Here is a 20,618-nt window from a genome sequence, read left to right as displayed (position 1 = left end):
TCACAGAATGCCTCAGTTTCCCCATCTTTGAAACAGAGCTAATGGTACTAGCTGACTTGGTAAAGCACCTGGAGACTCTTGCATGAAAAGAACCAGGTGTTACTGCTATATCTAATCTCATCTAATCTATCTATCAGTCCATCTAGGTACGCATCTGGCCCTCATCACCATGGTGTTGGAGAAACTTCTTTTTTATTCTTCCCCATGTGCTGCTGCCCTGAATGTACGAGCAGAGACTTGACCTTAGAGAACAGCTAAAGGCCAGTTTCATCAGAGACACGACGGAGAGATTTTTTTTTTTAAACCTAATCAATGGCATTTCCAGCCCTCCACATCCCAGAGCAGGGAAATAGGATCTGAGCCCGTGTCCCCTGAAATGGTTTCCCCTCAGCTCCCTTGGGTTCTGGATCACGCCTGGAACGATTCTTTCATTTCATTCCCACGTTGCTAACAGCAATCCGACGCGCGTGAAGCACTGGGATTTGTTTTGTTTTTTTTCTGGTAAATACAGAGAGTCAGTCTTAGAAGTCAGCGAGCAAAGCTCAAAAGGATTTGTACATTATGGCTGGAGCAGATAAATGTCCACAAGCTCAGTGGCTGTATTCAACTCTTATCCCAATGTACTCACATTGCTTCAGGCAAAAGGAATTTGACTGGATATCTCCCCAGAACAGGCTCTGCCATGACATTTCCAAGGCTTCCTAGTTGCACAATTACAAATCTATCTATATACATATACACATACATACACACACACACACACACACACACACTGGGCAGAAGCCCCTAGCCCTAAAACCCCCTGCAGAACAGAAGCCCCAAGCTCTCCCCGCCCCCTCAGTCTGGTAGGTGGAGAATGGGAGGATCTGAGGGGCTCTGTGAGCCATGCTTTAACTGTAAAATAGCTGCATGGAACTCACAAGCCGAGGTTTGGCCACCCTACCCCTGATATATAGGTGGGACTTTCTATACCTTGGGAGAGCGTCCTGCAACCCCCATATTCCTCATTTTTTATATAATCGTGATCTTACATAGAAAGCATGCCTGGTAAGGTATCAGGGGAGAGGTTATGATATAGGATATCATGGATATAAGTCGACAGGGAACCACAAGGAAGCAAATGCTCAGCACACCAGCGGCCTAGCTGTTGTCAAGTTTTCCGTAGGCATCGCGGCAAAGTTTTATGGCAGGATGTGAAGGAGGGTTATGAGGGAGCTGTGTGGATGTTTATGGGGTAGGGTTGCCAACTTTCTACTCGCACAAAACCAAACATCAGTGCTCCACACCCTGATCCGCCCTTCTTCCAAGGCCCCACCCCTCGCTCACTCCATTCCCCCCCACCTTGGTCACTCGCTCTCCCCACCCTCACTCACTCATTTTCACCAGCTGGCTCAGGGGGTTGGGGCATGGGAGGGGGTGAGGTATCTGGCCGGGGTGGAGAATGATTCTGTACTTGGCTCGTGTAGTTGGCTGGGGTGGAGCCAGGGATGAGGGGTTTGGGGTACATGAGGTGTATGTTTGGGGTCCTGAGGTATGTTCCATCATCTCACCAGTAATCTCAGGGCCTAGGAATGTGGTTTTCTCTGTGACCATCTGCACGGGAGTTTTCCCCTTGCTTAATCCATGCTGATGCCCTAGATGTGACAGGGTGGGAGACAGGAACTCCTTGGATGGGACCAAACCTTGGTGTGATAGGCTTGGCTCTTTTGAGGGTCCATTTGGGAGATTTCAAAGACCTGTTCCACTCAAAAATCCTTCCACTAATGGTAGTGCTCAGTCTGCAATTTTTTCAACAGAGTCTATAGAGGTCCGGTTAGTTTATGAAAGTTGAATATGGCTAGACCCCAGGTCCGGGCTTATCCTTAACCCCTCCCTGCTGCAATCAGCTTGTCCCTGGCATGGTGGGACTTTGTGGGCGGCAGCAGTCTGCAGTCTGTCTTCCTCCCACTGGCTCTGTTGTGAGAGTCAGCTAACCCTGGGAAACACTGGCCTCCCCCGGGTTGCTGTCCCTTCCTATGACAAACTCTCTACAGGTATGCCCACTGAGTACTGGCTGAGCCCAGAGGAGTTCATTAGCCACCTCATGTTTGGGAGGGTGTATCCCCATCTCGTCAGCCCCTGTGCAATCAATGGCAAAACTCCCACTGACTGCTCGGAGCAGCATCCATGAGCCTCTCTCCTCCTGCCTGCCCCTCTCTGGTCCATCCGTCTCATTCTCCCTTCCTGATTCTCATTCTCTTTCATTTTGTTCCATCCTGAAGCAACCTAGAGGAAAGAATGGAGTCACCAGCCCATTATTACCCTGGCTGTGTCCTGACCACTTTCCACTGCATCACTAAAGAGACCCTAACGCTAATACAGCCAGCCTTGGCGCAGGCAATCCCAGTGGCATCGAGCCAGAGTAGCTGCTCATACGCCATCCCTTTCCTTGCAGCCAGCAGAGAGGGCATGGCCAGGCTTCCTTGAGGCCTGCCAGGTCCTGGCTGGCACAACTGCCTTCCGGCTGCTCTCACTTAGCCAGTAGGGAACAGGATTGTGAAAACAAAAAACAAACAAAAAAAGTGGCTTAAAGCAACCTCTGCAACCTACACTGGTGTGCAGCTGGGCTCCATTCCGTTTCTTTTCCTAATGCAAGTGACTGGATATGAAAGAAAAGAAAGAAAGATCTCGCTTATTAAAATTAAAGCTCAGTTAAAATGAAAAAAAAAAAAAAAGAAAGAGAGCGAGAGACCAAAACAAAATGTCTTTGGTTCGAGATAGGAAACAATCTCCCCAAGGGGAAAATAAGCAATTAATACTGGAAAGACTTCAGAGCAGTGGTGTCGAGGTCTTTTTGCTAATACGGCTTCTGCCAGAGCATGATTACGACCTCAGAGGAGCGATGATATGAACAATCAGAAGGATGCATCAGGCGTTTGCCGTGGCATGGCTTGTGCAGACATAACTTGGAGGCACCTTCTATCTACCCACCCCCACCACATATACCCCACCTTTTCTACCAGGCAAGCTCTATTCTAATTGCTATCTTAAATTAATTAGGATAGCGATCACATGGAATTCATTAATAAACAAGGAGCCCTTCCCAAGATCAAGAAAGAGAGCGCAGAGGCATTGTTGGAACAATAGCAGGCCTGGCAAACAATGTACCCTTTGGCTGCCACGCATTGGCATTCCAGTCAAGGGCACTGTGGATGTGAAAGGAGCAATATTCCCCTGTGCACTGTAGGGGTTGGGATTTTTTATGAATAAATTGTACTTGCCAAAATTGGCCGCTTTGTGTTTGTGGACATTGATTTATTTTTCTCTGATTCTTTTTGATTGTTATATTTTGGATGGTGCTTACTGATGTGAAAAAAAGCCATCTAGTATTGCTGATAAATCTGGAGATAACTGCAGAGGTCAGGGAAGAAATAGGGGAAAGAGAAGAGAGGAGGAAAAAAGTTTCTCGCTGCCTCCGGATCCTGTCTCCATTTTCCACCCCCAGGCTGGGGCTGGAAATGAGTGGTGCAGAATGAGTAATTAGATGGATTTCCCCTCGGGGCATCAGGGGGATGACTTCACTGTATTTCCTCGTTATTTGATCTCAGTCATTTTAATTTGTGTTCTCTTTGAGGCTTTCCCCCCCTCCCCCACCCCATCTTCTCTCGTGGCCTGTGTGTTCAGCTGAGTAATGGATGACATTGTGAGAAAATGGGACTTTTCCTTGTCCAGCCCACTAAACACATCCAAGGTCAAACATGATGGGAGGAGATGGTTTTCTCAAGGTGAGGTAGGGAGGGAAAACAAACCTTACTTTTCTTATCAGAGTTTTTCCATTTTTAATACTCTGTTGTATTCAAATCACGAGCCAAGTACAGAATCATTCTTTTTTTAAATGATGGTGGAAGTGGTCTAGAGTCACCCCCCTTGGGAGCAGACAAAAATAATTGGTTAGTAGCAGAGGTGGCCATTTAAGTAAAGGTTGAACGAAGTTGTATTGGGGAGAACTCCAGGAGCTGTGCAGGGCAGATAGGGTCTTCTGATGTAGAGCCAGGGCTAAAAAAGGGGTGCAGTGGGTTTGGGTGGTAGCAAACTCTTATCAAGTAGGTTTGAGTTTTGCAAAATCAAAACTACAAGCATCCCCCACCAGACACTGGGACTAGAGCTGTCCAAATAACTGATTTTTCAGTTCACTGACAGTTCTGAAAAAAATTAAAACAAATCATTGTTTCGGGACAACCCAAAATGGTCGGCAAACCAAAAAGTCAACAACAAAAAAACAGCCATTTCGGGTTGAAGGAAATGTTTTGATTGATTCCAACCAAAAGTTTAGTTTTGATGTCAAGCATTTTAAACTTTAAAAAAAATACAACGGAAAGAAACTTTGAAATGAAAAGTCATTTCGAACTGAAAAAAATCAAACCGCTTCATTCTGAAAATGTTAAAACAAAAGATTTCAAATTTGGATTTTTATTTTTTTTACACAAGCAACTCAGTGAAATCAACACAAATCCATGATAATTATTGGTGTTGCTGAATCTCCATTTTTTCACAGAAGAAGGTTTTGCCCAAAGAAGTTTGCCCAGCTCCAATTGGAATATTTCAGTGTTCCAATGTCTGGCAGGGGTTAGAAATGTGTTCAGATAATGGTTTCAGAGCTTGGCCTATCAAGAGATGGGCAAAACCAAGACGACGGTTTTGGTGTTGCAACAACTCATTGCTTGGTATTTTGTTTCTGGAAAACTCAGTACAGGGGGCCTGATTCTTCTCTATAATAGGGCCATGCCATTAATGTCATGGATTTGCTGCTGATTTCCATCAGGTTAGTGAGAAGAATCAGGAAAAGTTTGGATGTATTTCCCATTATTATTGGAACCCCATGGTTCTGGGAAGCTAGAAAAAATTATCCCTGCTTCAGGACAGGTTTTACACCATTTTTAGCAAAGCATTCTGGTGGGATGGCTATTGCTTATATTTTGCATTGTTTGGCATGGGCTGGGCCATTTCACTTTTGGAGGGATGAAATTGAGGCAACTGGGTCAAAATGGATCTAGACTGGAATAAGATATAAAGCCATGTTAAGCGTTGGTTAATTATACCAAAGGGTCAGTGCTTTGGGTTTAGCTCCAAAGCTGGATTTAATCAACTAAACCTAGAAGATCTTCCAAAATTCAAATCCATTTGAAAAAAAAAATACATGACAGAAAGGACCCGGTCAAAGAGGTGGCTTGTGATGGGAATACACTAAAAAGTAGAGTAGCTGCACTGCAGGGATGAAAGCCTGAAAAAGTCTTCTCTGTGTTAAGAGAACACTATGGTGCTGATCTAGGATGCGACAGCAAACCCTGCAGTCATATCTGAATGGGGCCTCTATAGTTAATGATCTGCCCATTGCAAATTCACTTTGAAACTTGGTTGTGCAAAATTTGTCCCACTCCAATTATTAATAAAGTATTATTATTAACTCAGAGTTCCTGTCCTGCTTCATCATTGGGTCATCATCCACTTCTGGCCAATAGCGAGTATACTGTGTAAAGTTCCAGCCACCTGCAAAAATGACTGTTTTTCATTCCCATCCCAGTGTGGCACAAAAGCCTTTTCCCCTGCACAGGGCAGGACTAGATATATCCTCCTGGGGGTGCCCAGGGGACAGCATTCGCAGGCAGATTATTACACAAAGGGTTAGTCAAACCATGCAACTTTGTCTTGCTGGTCTCCAGTGCTTTGGGGTGATGGGGCTGGGGCCTCACCATTGCCCTGTCTGAAACTCCCCTTTGGGGCATGCTCACCCCATCAGGGAGCACTGGCTGCAGGGCTGTGTGAAAGCACTAGCAGAGGGGTGCCATCTCTCTACCCCCATAATAGACCCAAACTGGAATAGCCATCATTGGGTCCTGAGTTCTCATGGAAACCCACATCCCTCCCCATTCCCATGCTCTTGAGAGGAAGAGTGGTCCAGTAGTTAAGGGACTCACTTGGAACTCAGAAGAGTGCGCTTCAATTCCTTTCTCTGCCACTGACTACTTGGGCAACTCACCTTTAGGCCCAATTTAAGTATCTTTGAGGATCTGGGCCTTTATCTGCCTCGGCCTCAGGTCCCCATCTGTGCAGTAGGGATAAGAGCAGTGCCCTGCCTCACTGAGCTAAATACATTAAAGACTGCAAGGTGCTCAGATAGTACAGTGATGGAGACTATTGAAGTGCATGATGTAGCCCTCTAAAGAGATGGGTGGAAAAGACAGGTCCAAATGAAGAGCAGCTGGGATGCTCCATGCCTCTTGCTGGACCCGCGGCTGCCTTCCAGGACAGGTTTCGTGGCAGGCACTCAACAGTGGAGCAATTCTAACTTTGGCTGAAGCAATACCCTACCTGAGCCCTCCTCTGTCTTTTCCTTTTTTATTATTATTATTATTTCAGGCTTTAACAAGCATTGAATGAGAAGAAGTTTCTGTGGCTAATTCTGACCGGAGCGGGATTGGAATTGTGATTCCCGCAGAGCAGAGAAAAGCCTTTGATACACACCATGCTACCAGTGTCTTAAGCTCCTTTAACTTTCCTTTAGGAAGGGCCTCTGCTCACAGGACTATTGAAAGGTGAGGCAGGCAGGCAGCACGGGGCCAGCATTTGTGGTGTCCAGGGGTCTGGTTTGAAGATTTCAGCACTTTGCTCTGTGAAGGGGGAGGCGGGGGTGTCATGCGGCAAGGGGGTAGACGGTGCCGAAAGAGCTGCTTTCTTCAAACACTCAACATGGCACCTTATTAGAATGAGGAAAACTGCTGCTCCAGCCAACCCTGTGCTTCATGGTCGAGCTTCCCCTGCCCAGCTCTCCTGCCCGGCTGTCTGTTACAGATTTAGAGGCATAGCGCCCAAATCCCATCTCCTTTGCTTCCTCCCCTTCCCCCCCATGTAAACAAAAATATTTAACAAAGTAAATTGGTAGATCTTCTCAGGTCACCAGCTTCACCATTTGTCACAATTGCCTTCTGCCTTTGAGAAGTCTTTTTGTCCCATCACTTCGCTTTCATTAGCCCCGATCTAGTTTGAATTGGTTTGGTTTCCACCTGTCTTTGCTGCTCCAGTTCCAGGCCTTGCCACTGGGACAGACTCTGTGTCCATCTTAGCATTGAAGATGTAACTCCAGAGGCCCCACAGCTATCCACCAACTGCATGGGTGTGCAGCATAGGGAGCAAGGCAGGGGCTGCACAGAGCTGCCCTGATTAAATTCATCTGGGTCCCAGTTTGGTTACAAGCCAGAAACACAGCAGGGGCTGGACAAAAGCTTTGCTGAGATTGGCAATAAGGCTTGAGTTTCCTGTTCCAGAGGAAGTCTGAGGGGCTGGATCAGAGAATGCACCTAGGAGTCCCTGTTCTAGAGTCCACCTCTCAGGACTTTCCAACACTTTGTTTTCTTGGCGGGTGGGGTTCGAAAGCTCTTCTCATTCCCCATTTCCTGGGAGTGCCTGGAAAACTCCTCAGGCCCCTATGCTTGCGGCCCACCCAATAGCTCTCCGCCCTCATCTCTCCTGGTCCATGAAAGCTGCTCCCAGCACCTTTATCTCATGGCCTGGCAAACAAAGAGTATTCTCCTCCACCACCCCCAGAGCTAATAATTACGACGGGACAATAGCACGGTTAGCAATATAATGGCCCTTCCCTTACGCTTCAGTTTCTACTGTGCACCCCACAGTGCAGCCAGCAGCATTTCCATAAATAGCCCATTGTGTTCCCTCCGATTGCCATTTCATTAGTATCACTGCCGGTTCTGCGCTAGTAATAAATAGGAAGCACGGTGTCTGCAAGTCAGGTTCTTTCAAGTACTCTGATGCCTTTTCTTTTGTCTGTTCTGCTAAGGAAGAGGTTCCCAGATTCCTGCTCTGAAGGATATGGGCTATGGAAGGGTCAGCCACAGCCGTATCAGTACAGCTGTGCGGCTGTAAGCTTGTAAGTGTAGACATGGCCTAAAACTTAATCCAGCAAGACAGAGTGTTTGTTCAAGACAATTTTTCTCACCCACTTTTCAGCTTTTACCAACCAGCCTGACCAGGATGCATCAGAGAGATCAAATCACTTGATTCCTTTGTCTGTTAAGATGAAGAAGAAATATGGAGTCTCTCTCTCTTTTCCTTATATCCTCAAAGGGATGTCTTTGTCTCACAAAGCAGGAAGGCTTCCAGGGGTTTCAGACTCGTTAACAGGAGCCAGGTTAATTCACTGGCTTTGGAGTTCAGGATCAGGAGTTGAACCCCTGCTGGTTTAGTTCGAGGGCTTTGTTTACTCCTAATATGTAAACTGAGGCAAACCCACAGACCTGTTTATCACCTTTACCTACACTAGGTTCTAGTGACATCACACAGGGGGAATTCATAACATCACAGAGAACATTTGCATCAGCATTTCACAATGGGATATTAATGACCAAGGTGTTATACACTTTCAACTGATGCTTCCCATGGCCCATTTTGCACCAATATCATTGCAGTGGTGAGCAGGGTGTGAAGACAGGGGTGCCTAGGGTCACAGTTACTCAGACACTTTTGGAAATGTGACCCTGTGACGGGGTGCTCCACTCACCGCTAGTCTCACGCCTCCTCCTGCCCGTTCTGGGCATTAGTTCATCACATCAGCGGCCCTGCCGACAGCTGCACGCCATTGCTCCGTCTCTCTGGTCAGCAGCCCTTCTCTCTCTCCAGGAACCGCTGTGTCCTCTTTGAGACTCAGCCGTCCAGCCAGGTCACTCAGCATTCCCTCTTTCCGGGGTACAGCCCTTCAATTCTCTGTCACTACCACAGTGATGCCGGCAGTCCTCCAGTTCACTGCCCCACCAGTGCCACTTTCCCAGTGGCAGAGAGGGGAATTCGACCCTTCCCTCTACTCCAGGTTCCAGCCCAGGGACCCTACAACACACAGCCCAGGTCTGCTCAGTCCACCTTGTGCTTACTCCCCCCTCTCTGGGGTTTGCCAGCCTCTCTGCTCCCTCCTCCCATGGAGCAACTGTGGGCTACTTCTCTCTATAGCCTCCAAACACACCTCCCTGCTCCCAGGTGAGCTTGCTTGCAATCAATCCCTGCTCCCTGCCTCTTCCTCCAGGTGCAGCCTATGGAGTTAACAGGCCTACCTGACCACCTTAACCCCATCCAGTCCTGTGTGGGGTGGACATCCCATCACAGACCCCAACTCTCCAATAAGCGACATTGATGCCTACAGGAAAGGGCTGTTGGAGCGGAAGCGCAGTGCTCTGAGCAAAGTTCAGCGACAATGCTGTTTTCCTGCAGCACTGTCTATCAGAGGATCTCAAGGCACTTTGCACACAGGAATCAATTCAGTCTGGTTTCCACTGATGGACCATGTGGCCTTGGCCGGTTCACTCCATCTGTCTGTGCATCCGTTTCTGCCTCCCCCCCTCCCCATTTTCTCTATTGGAACTCTAAGCTCTTTGCAGCAGGGATTGTCTCTTATAAAGTCTGTGCAGCACTCAGCAGACGGGGGAATGATTGTGGTTTGGGCCGCCGGGTGCTACAGTATTAAAATGTATAGTAGCAATGACAAAGCAAAGCAAAAACCCAGGATTCTAGACACCCATTCCCCCTGCTGAATGTAGGGAGCGGGTTCCCGGGTGCCCCACACTGCTTTATCCTTTTAACAGGCCTATCAGTTCATCAGGGATCCTTTTCCATCAGAGCACCTCTCTTTCTGCCCTCTTTTTGTTCTGGTGTACATGCAGAAGGTGATGGTTGTTATTCCAGGAAGTCAGTTCCTTTAATAGGAATTCCTTTAAGGTGGCTGCAGTGAAATTAACAGTGAAACAGACCTAAACTTCAACCGGAGATGAGTTTCAGATGATGAGAGAGATGGCTTCTTAACATATCAGAAGAGTTTGGGGTTTTTTTTTAAATATATCTGTCTTGGAAAAGGAGTGAATTTATTATCAGGGAGTTCAGAAAGATCCAACCATCAAACCAAGGAGATGGCCTCATTTCCTGAAAATAAAAAACACAGGTGGGCTGATAAAAGCTATTAACACCCTTCCCTAATCTCAGTCTCCCTTGAGGTTTAGATAAAGAGGACATGAACCACAGCATCTGCAGTACACATTAATTTCCATTGACCATCTCCCATAATGCAGAGGGGTTGCTCAGCAGCAGGGACATTTATTTTATTTCATCTCTACGTGGAACTTTTGAAAGGTTTCCCAGGAAGCTGAGTTTTGCCAAAAAAAAAAAAAAGGATAAAAAGAAAAAAATCAAGCCAGAGTTTAATTTAATGAGGGTGAAAAAATTAAGAATGAAAATAAAAAGGACAGACCTAGAACTAGCCCATTAGGCCTTCGAGATCTCAGTGAGGAACAGGAATCTGTCCCTAGCTAGCTGGCAACATCCCCCAAGGCAGCTAGCAGAAGAGACGTTGTACTGTGAGGTGCTGAGCCTCTCTTTATCCTTGTCTTTAGGGCTGGTCAAAAATTACATAAAAAAGCTCCGTGAAGCTAAAAACAGGTTTTGCTTTGCCTTTGGCGTTCACTTGGATGGAACTCTGCCCTGTGCAAAGGAGCAGAACAAGGACTGTCCATGAGTGTCCATTATATAAAGGCTCCTTTGGGCCGCTCCCATGCTGCTAAAAGGCCATGAAGGATCCAGACACTGGGGAATAACCTGGCACAGGTGGACTCCCAAACAGGTCTTCAGCATCAAACCTAGCAACCCAGCACAGGGGGCTATGGAGAAAGAGGTGCGGCTGGAACCATAGGCAGGTTTGCATTAATTAGGAAAGCTCTTATTTACGCTCCAGACAGGGCGGTCCTTATCTGGGCACAGACTGAGGAGAGCGAAAGGGTGCCTTAAAGCCACATTTCCTCCCCCACCCCTTCAGCTTTTTCCTGTACCAAAGGAAACAGGGTCAGAACAAGGAATAGGGCCCCTTGTATTTCATTTTAAATTTGACTCCAGCAGGACAAAGGCAAAACTCATCATGAAACTGCCCAAAGTCACTAAGCTGTGTGCATAGAATATGGGTCCTTGAAGTCTCCTCCAGCCCAGAAGACCTGCCTTCTGATGAGCAACCTTCAGTCTCGTTATGAAAGGAAAACAACTCAGCCTCTGAAACCCCATGAGTAACCAAAGCCAGAAAAAAATCCACTTTGCTTTAAAATGGGGAAGTGGAGTTAGAGCTCCCAAATGGAGTGGTCAAGAGATCAGGGTTCCTGGCTCAATAATACCCTTACTGTATGAACCTGGACAAGTCACTTCAACACTGTAACAACTCAGTTTCGCCTACCTGTAAAATGGGGATTACAATAGTTATCTCCCAGGGGTTTTGTGGGGTTAGCACCTGTAAAGCCCTTTGAGGTCTTCACTGGGAAAATGCTGTCCAGTAGAGGGCAAACTTCTTATTTCAACACAAGGGTCTCCGGATCCACAAAGCTTCTAGTAAAACGCAGCTAGTTTCATCCCCGCCTCTTGAGGAACGTTGCACGGTTTCGGGTTTAGCTGTTAATGGTGGAGGCTGCTATCGTGAGAACATAGGGAGACAAAACTGAGCTATGAAGGTTACAATTTACAGCAGCAGGTCGTGATCATGCAGGACAGACAGTGCACATGGCTACTCTGAGGACACTCCTGTGGTTTTAAGATGAGGGCTTGATCCTGGAAGCTGCTGCCGAGCATTCTGGATTTGGTCCAGGAGAGCACTTAAGTACCTGCCTAACTCTAAGCATATGAGTAGTCCCAATGATTAAAAGTTAAGCATGTATGTAAGTGCTTTGCTGGATCGGGGCCAGGATGTTAAGCACCTTGCAGGATCAAGCGATAACTGGTCCAAAATGTTTTGTCAAAATGTTTTTTCGATGAAAAATGCCATTTTTGGTTAAATCAAAATATTTAGAAAAAGTGTCGATTTTGACAATATTTTGTTAGAAAATAATGAAGTGAAGTTTTTGATAATATTAACGTCCCATTTTTTCATTTTGGGAATGGAACATTTTGATAAGAACATAAGAACAGCCATACTGGGTCAGACCAGAGGTCCGTCTCGCCCAGGATCCTGTCTTCTGACAGTGTCCAACACCAGGTGCCCCAGAGGGAATGAACAGAACAGGTAATCATCAAGTGATCCATCCCCTGTCATCCACCCCCAGAGACTAGGTACACTAAGAGAATGGGGTTTAGCTGTTCCCAGTGGAGTTAATTTCCAGTTTTGATTTTTTCATTTCAAAATGACTTTTCAAAATGAAATGCATTGTTTTTTATACCAAAAAATTTGTTTAACTTTTTTAAGGTCGAAATCGGAACAACATGTTTTGATCTTATGGAGATTAAATGGTTTGATGATTTAGTTGGGGATTGGTCCTGCTTTGAGCAGGGGGTTGGACTAGATGACCTCCTGAGGTCTCTTCCAACCCCAATCTTCTATGATTCTATGACCCCAGATGATTTTTTTTTCCTTAGGAATTTTGTTTCACGGGAAATTTCAAAATGTTTTGTTCTCATTCTGTTTCAAAATGGATTTTTTTTCAAAATCACAGAATTTCCCACAAAATGGTACCCTCTCAGGTCTAGAAGTGCCACAGTAGCTTGGGCAAAGGGGAATGGAGGGGAGGAAAGAGCTCAAGATGAAGTAGGGAGCCAGGTACTTGCTCTTTGCAAATGGAAAACATCCATTTTTAGCCTCTTAATGTCATCCTGTTGCACTGTGACATTGTGGACACAGTTTCATCCCATCCCAAGTCACAGTACAGCATCATCCCATGACACCTTTGGGAAAGATCTCACGCTGAAGCATTGCACTAGCCCCAGAAAAATGGGAGAGACATTTCAGGGGTCTTGCAAGTCCCACTCATGGGGTGCCAGAACTGTCCCCTCCAAGCCAAGATTGGCCAAGTAAAACTCAGCGGGGGCAGCATTCACTTGGAGGAACATTTCAAGCAGGAGGTGGAGAGGAGGAGTGGATTTAAGATCAGAGAAATGCAGCAGACAGAGTCTATGGAGAGTTACCCAGAGGGCAATTTTGAATTACATTGCGAGACGGATAGGAAACGAGCGAAGGTGACGGAGGATGGAGGAGGAGTGATGTGGCATCATTTCCCAGAGCGAGAGAGCGAAGCAATCTCTTAAAAAGATAAAAACAAGGCTTGAGAGTCTGTGGCAGGTCAGGTTGGGGTGTATTAAATGTGGTGATGATTTTGTTTTCTCTCTGCAACACATTTCCTCCCTCCCTCCCCTTCTGCCCCCGTGCACTTTCCTGAAAAAACACCGTGCTTGAAATTGCACAATACGTCATGTCACTGTGGCCAAGACTCTGTCATGGGGTGTAAATGATGGGGCTGACACAGCCAGATGGGCTGCTCCAGCTGCTGCATGTACAAGGAGCAGCTGCTCCACAGCTTCCAGGTAGATTTTGCTTCCAAGGCTCCACCATCATCAATGAAGAAAAAATAAAGGAGTGCAGATTGCGTCAGGCAAGCATGTGCATCATGCAGGCCATCACCATGATTGGCTGTCTCCAAGTGGCTGCTGAACGAGGTGTGGTGACTGTCCAGCTCTTAGCCACTCTAGGTGGCCCTTCAAGGACCATGTTGGGACACCTTAATGGGTTAGAGGTAGGGAAACTTACATTCAGAAGTGGCTGGCAAACATCTGAGTATGGGGGGGATCCATAGAAAATTTCAACAACAATTAAATTTGTTTTATTTTTGTGGAAGTTTCCCCCAAACTGAAAATTTTCTACCAAAAATCAGACCAATTTTTGGCCACAAACTGCTGGAAACCAGCAGTTTTGACTTAAAACCGCTGAGAATTGAAATATTTTCCGTTTTCAACCAACATTTTTCAGTTTTCAGGTTTTCCAAACCCCCCCCCCCCCCCCCGCACTATCCCACCTCCCCCAAAAAATCAAAGATTTTTGAGGAAAGCAGCAACTTTCTATGAAAATGCTCGTTTAGTTGAAAACCCCAATTTTCCATCAGAAAAACGTTTGGCTGGAACATTGTTGTCCACCCTCCTGGCACTGCTGCTGTCTCTGTCCTGGGGATAATGAGAGGAGTTTAATCCTATGACTGTCAATCCAGCATGAAATTCAGCGTCCTTCTTCCACTGAGGGACATGGGAACCTGTCCCACTCCGAACGATGAGAATATTCAATCAGAGCAAAATACATTTACCTTCATCTGTTAACCACTGACAGCTGTTAATTTAACAGAGGAGCTCTTTGGGAGGAAAGACCCGTGCCAAGGCCACTGCTCCTGTACGCCAGACTACAGCAGTAGAAAAAGCACAACTTTAAGGAAGCTCCGACAGGCCAGCAGCCATGGTGGAGGACCGAGGAGAACTTTCAATGAGCTCCTTAGTTTAAACTTAAGAGCAGGGCCCCACCAAAAAATTCTGACCTAGCCACATCCTTTATCCCCACCAAATATCACCAGTGTTTTGGCAGGTCGCATCTATTGCAGTCCTGGGAGAGTGTCACCTTGTGAGTCTGAGCTGATGGGTAGACAAGTCACAACAGCAAGTGAACATTTGTGAAGTCCTCTGGCATGACAGAACTTCCCGTCTTAGCAGGGCCTTTTCACTGCCTAAATACGAACCATACTCTACCTTTGTATAAGGCCTTTTATCCAAAGGTGTCAAAGCACTCCCTAACATTAGTGAATTAAACCTTGAGATGTCCCTGTGCTGTGGTGAGTATCCCCGCTGCAGTACCTACCCCACACTCCTCACCATAGTGTGTTATCTCCATTGGCCAAAAGGCAGAAACGAAGGCACAGAGAGGCCTCAATTTTCAGAAGTGGTGAGCATCCACAGGCCCTTAGGGCTGGATTTTCAGAAGAAACCGGAGTCCAAAAATGCTTGCTTGCAAGGGACTCTGGCCCCTGATTGAGGTGCCTAAATGGGAGGGGGGGGTGACCTTCAGGAAATCTATCCCTATGTGACTTACCCAGGGTGTCACAATAAGTCAGTGGAAGAGCCACAAAAAGAACCCAGGCATCTGGGCTGCCAGCTCTAACCCTGCACCTCCCAACTCTCAAAGCCTAGCTTGGAGAGAAATTTTATAAACACAGATGCTGTTAACTATTAAACAAAATGACTGAGCAGGGGAAAGCAAAAGCGTTGGTTTCTGAGGGGGGTCTCAGGAATAAGGGAGATAAATCCTGAGAGTAAAACCTACATGGGGAGAAGAAGACAAATACAGAAATCAAGATGAAAAGAAGATGAATTTGGGCTAGAGAGAGATGGGGGAGCTCTAAGATATAGGAGGTTTCTTGGAGGCAAATGTACAATTGGGAAAAATGAGATAACTACCTAAGAGAGATAAATCATAAGGAGAGAACATTCAAAAATTATTGGGAATAAAGCTTTCCCTGTAAGTGAGACATCTGGAGGAAGACAAATCTGTTGTGACTAGCAAATCCAGATACCGTGACAAAGATAAAAGCCAGTGCAGAGAAGATGAATGCGCTGAATAACACTGACCGCTCCGGCTGTCCCGCGGGGGGCACATTTCCATTAATTTCCCTAAACGCTCCTGTCCTCTTTGCTTTAGGATCATCTCCTGCCTTTTCATCTCTCTGGTGCCTGAGATGTCCTGCCAACAGGTAAGTGCCTCTGTCCCACCCCCAACAGGGCAAGGCCCTCTCCTGCCCCCACCTCCAAACAGGCATCATCCCCTCCCCCACTTGCACTCCCCAACAGGTCGCAGCCCCATCCCCTCAGGACTGATGAGAGGAATGGGGAAATGGTGGGGGGGCACAACTGTACTGGGGTCCTGAGATCACTCTGAGGCCTCTGTACTGTCTCTGTTCGCCAGGGCTGGTGGGTGGGGGGAGGGCCAGCTAGATGCTGATGGGCACGAGGAATTCCACCAGGTTCTATCCCTCGAGGCTCCCAAGTCTCCCTTGCCTCCTTGTTTTGTTCTCTCTCGCTCCACGAAGCCCAGCCAGCTGGATCGCTACTCGGCTGCATGTCACTTCACTCCCTCCTCTGGATCCAGCGATAATTGATTTCTCTCTTTGCTTGCCCCATGTTTCTTGAGGGGTGCATGGCTGCTCGTCAGGAGCTGCCACTCATTGCCAAAGCCACCAAGACAAGTGAACGCCCAGAAAACAGGCACTGAGCACCCTCAACTCCTGCTGATTTCAGAGGGGACTGAGAGCCCCCACGACTGGCACCTGGCAGGATTAGACCCGGTGATTATCTGCTGTTGTTTTTCCACTTTTCCCTGCCTCTCTCCCTGTCTCTGTTGATGGAAGGTGTTGCGTCTACCTGCCTTCAGCTGGAGGGAAACCCCTGGCAAGGCCCACCCACTGCAACCACAATGGCCACCCTCTGGTGAGAAGGACGGGGCCAAAAGGGAGACAAGATCAACTACAAAAGGGCAAAGAAAAATGCAGGGCAGGGGGCAAGCTCAGAGGCCCAGCAGTGGGATGGCGCCAAGCGAAGGAACCCAGGCAGCACACTGCTCTGGAAGATGTCAAGGGAGCCACAGTGGCCGCTGCCCTGTGGAACTCTGCCCAGACGCATAACTGGACAAGGGCAGAGGAAACAGCCCCACAACCGAGATAACCTTCCATGCAAAGGTGCTGGAGTCTCAGCCCTGGCTCGCTGTCTCTCGCTCCAGAGCAAGTACAGCACTGTCAGAGGCACGGCAAACTTCCCTTCCCCCTGCACCATCCGACCAGTACTAATCAGCTCCGACCTGGAGGCTCCACTCTAAGGGTGCAAGGGGAATCCAGCATCCTGGGCTTAGTCAAGTCTGAGTGTCTCTGCAGAGGCGGACACGCATTTGCTGTACATGGACTGAGATCACCTGCTCATTTTAGCTTCACGCAGGCCATCAAACAGCAAGAACTTTCCCTCACTACTGACCCGGACCGGGTGATGAAAGACTCTCACACTCTGCCCCAGCCATTTTTTTCTCCCTTGTTACTAGAACTGGCCTAAAATATGCCGATGATTTTTCGCTGATGTTTTTAATATTTTTTTTCAAAATTTCCCATGAAAATGTCTCAATTCGTTTCCTGAAACAGCAGATACCAAAAATTTTTTTCAATTTCCCTGTTTTTCATGATAAAAACAGAGAATTTCTACCAAAATGAAAGTTTTTCTGCCAAAAAAATCATTTGGGCCAACAAGTAATTTTTTGGCAATGAAATATTTCAATGAAAACATTCCTAGCGGCTCTATTGATCTTTCTCCTCCTTTTCCCCCCTCCTTTTTCTTTTTCTTTCCCGGCCTCCCTTGATCACCTCTTCCCCTTCTACCCAAGTCCCCCCTTTTTGCTTCTTTTCTTATTTTCCTCACCTCTTCGTTTTATTCCCTTGATCTCTTTCCCTCCCCTCCTCTTGGGCCCGACCTGCCTCACACTCGCGTCATCATTCACACCCATGCGAAGGACACGTAAAATGTTACGGGCAGTAGCATTACGCATCCACTTTGAACAGGTGTAATGAACAACATAAGGTGCAGTGTATGGGAAGCACACCCATGAACTCCAGTATCTGCCTTATTGTCTATGGCAGTTACTGCACCAGGCACCTCTAGACAGTGCTTGGCCAACATTCCTTGGCAATATGGAAGATGGGGAAGTTAGCTTCACGGAGGATAGGGATGGATGATCCATTGGGTTCCATCGCTCACTCATGATGCAAGGAATGAGTGAGTAATCATTCCCCCAGCACCCCCATCAACCGGAGATCTATCCCAACGCCTCAGGGATTCCTTGGCATGTGTGATTTATAAAACCACATTCCACACTTTGTATGGTTTAAGCTGCCAGCTCCGTTCCCAGAACAATCTCTTTGTGCTTCCCTGCCTATGTTTCTTGCAAACGCTTGCTCAGCTGCTTCCTTCAACTTGATCTCTACACCTGCTGCCCCTAACCAAAGGAAGTGGTAGAAGCCCCATTGTTAAACTGGGCAAAGCACTAGTAAATGAACAGTGGGGAGAGCAATCCTGCACTGACTAGGAGCTAGCAGGTCTTTTCAGTCCTCAAATTCCTAGAAGCTAGCTATCCCCTCTGCCCTTTTACTTTGAGCTCCATCCTAGCTTCTTAACGGGATGATAGAACAGATAAATAATAGCAACAATCCTGCACTAGGATTTCAGAGTGCCGTAAAGACACAGGCCTGGTCTACCCCTGAAACTTAGGTTGACCTAGCTACCTTGCTCAGGGTGGTGAAAAATTTCACACCCTGTGCAACATAGATGGCCCTAACCCCTTGTATAGGCACAGCTAGGTCAACAGAGCTGCTAACTCTTGGAGAGGTGAGTTAACTTCATCAACAGAAAAACCCCTTCCATGAATGTAGGAAACATCTACACTTGTGCTACACACTACAATACTACAAAGCATAGATGTAACATGGTAGCTACTGTAGTGTAGACACACCCGTATATACTATACTACATGCAAAGAAATTTATCACCAGGCAATATTAAGGCAGTGCGCATCTCTTAGAGCTGGGCAAAATGTAGGTCTGAAAACTAGGGCTTGTTGACTATTTTCCATCGCAACATTTTTTGGATGGAATATTAGGTTTTCAGCATCATGACAATTTTCTCATAAAGTGTTTTCATTCTCAGAAATGTTCTGTTTTTCACTGGAAAACTGGAAACCCAAAAACAAAACAGTAATTTGACCAAAAAATGATTTTTCAATACAGCTTGCCAAAACTTTTCACCCAAAACTTTTTTGGGGGGGACAATGCAGATTCTGCAACACCAAAACATGATGTGACTTTTGTCAGTTTTGCCAAATTGTTCACTTTGAAAATAATTACCCAAAAAAGTTTAAATGTTTCAATTCAAAGAAACTTTTTGTTTAAAATTTTCTTTTATTTATTTCAAAAATCCAAAATGTTAAAAAATGCTTGAAAATGAAACAAAATGTTTTATTCAACACAAAAAAAATTTTTTTTTACTTTTTAATTCACCAAAAATTTTGGGGTTTGGCCCAATCCAAAATGTTTTTTTTTTTTTTTTTAATTTTCAAAATTGCCAGTGATGAAAAAAATCAGTTATTTGCCCAGCTGTAGCCTTGAAACCCATGATCAAAATCTTGCCTTACCAAAGCACTTTTATAGGACAAGAATGGTCTTTGAATTATATCTGGTGCATTAATGCCCACAAAACAGCCGATGCACACTCCGTCTTTGCTTTATATAAATGTACCCTGTGTCTACCTTTGCCCAGTGTTTACTGCTGTCCTGTCCATTCCCCTCTGTTCTTCTTTCTGATTTATGTATTTTGAAGTCCTGCATGGGAGCTGATGTTATGACACATCTAGGCTTCAAAATAAACCTCTCTCTTGATACTCAGTTATTTTATTGGGTGCATCAAGCTTGAAAACAGCCTCATTCATCTTAAGAAATGTATTTTCCCATTTGCTGTATAAATACATATATGTTTCCTTGCATTATTCACAGCGGCGACAACCACATCATATTTTTATTTCCTAGTCTGTAATAGAAACAGCTCCAAGGACCTTTGGGGCAGGTAGTGCCTTGGTCTGGAGGAATTTTTGCTAACAAAAGGAAGACTAGGGCTTCCTGCTTTGCCTCATTTTGAACCCAGTAACGTGACACAAGTGGGACTGAACTCAACATTGAACTCAAATGTTGTTGGGTTCTTGTTACGTGTAGCAGAAATTCTTAAATATATATATATATATATATATATATATATAGCAATGTAGAGGTGAGAAGGGGGAGGGGAATCCAGTGAAATAATAAATTGAAAAATAGTACACGCTGAGAAAAATAAATACAGAGGAATATGAAAAAAGGAGGAAAGGGAAGGGGGGAGTGAAAACAAATGAAGGGAAAAATAAATACAGCACACATTCCCAGCAAAAGCCTACGTTGAAATGGAGTTAAGATTGAGAGAGCAGATTAGCAAGGTAAGGGAAAACAACATTGTGGGGAGGCTGTAATTATCCCCAAAACAAGCACTGCAGACCCAGGAAATTCAGAGTTAAGGTTGAACTGAGGAGAAATACAAACATGTTGAGCACAGTTAAGGCACATAAACAACCTTAACTCTGCCCTGCAGTGATGCCAAATGCTAAAAAAAAAGAAGAAGAAAAATCAGGTTAATCAAGTCTGGGACTTTGGACCCTAAAATGCCTTAATGACATTCATATGGTTATTGCATGGTGTCACTGCAGGGCACAGTTAAGGTTATTTGGATTCAAGGCTGGTCATTCTATGTATGCATTGGTCTCTCTAACTACCCATCTCTGAGGCAAAGAACATGTACACTCATGCTTGCCTCTGCTGGGGCTACATCCCATGGCCTTCACTGATCACTCATCTGCTCACCTTTTCCAGCCAACTCCTAAAACAGTTGGGCTTTTCTAGGCCTGAAATAGCCTTTGACTGTCCCAAAGTTGAGGATATAAAGCCACCTCTTTTCACAGTCAGCTAGCTACACCGGACACAGCATTCTTCCAACATGGCAGTAACCTCTAGCATGAATTCTGAAAGATCACTTTTTCCTCAGTAGCATTTATGTAGCACTTTGGGTCACCCATTCACATAGTGATCACATCCCCTCCTGCTGAGCTTCTAAGAGCAGTAAAGCCACAGTCCTGAAGTGCCCTGAGCTTTCCGTACTATGCCTGTTGCAGCCATATTTAGCTTTCTATCCTGTTCCAG

The sequence above is a fragment of the Malaclemys terrapin genome, chromosome 15, assembly GCF_027887155.1.
Source record: "Malaclemys terrapin pileata isolate rMalTer1 chromosome 15, rMalTer1.hap1, whole genome shotgun sequence".
In the NCBI taxonomy this organism is placed as follows: Eukaryota; Metazoa; Chordata; order Testudines; family Emydidae; genus Malaclemys; species Malaclemys terrapin.
Note: the sequence above shows the minus strand (reverse complement) of the source record.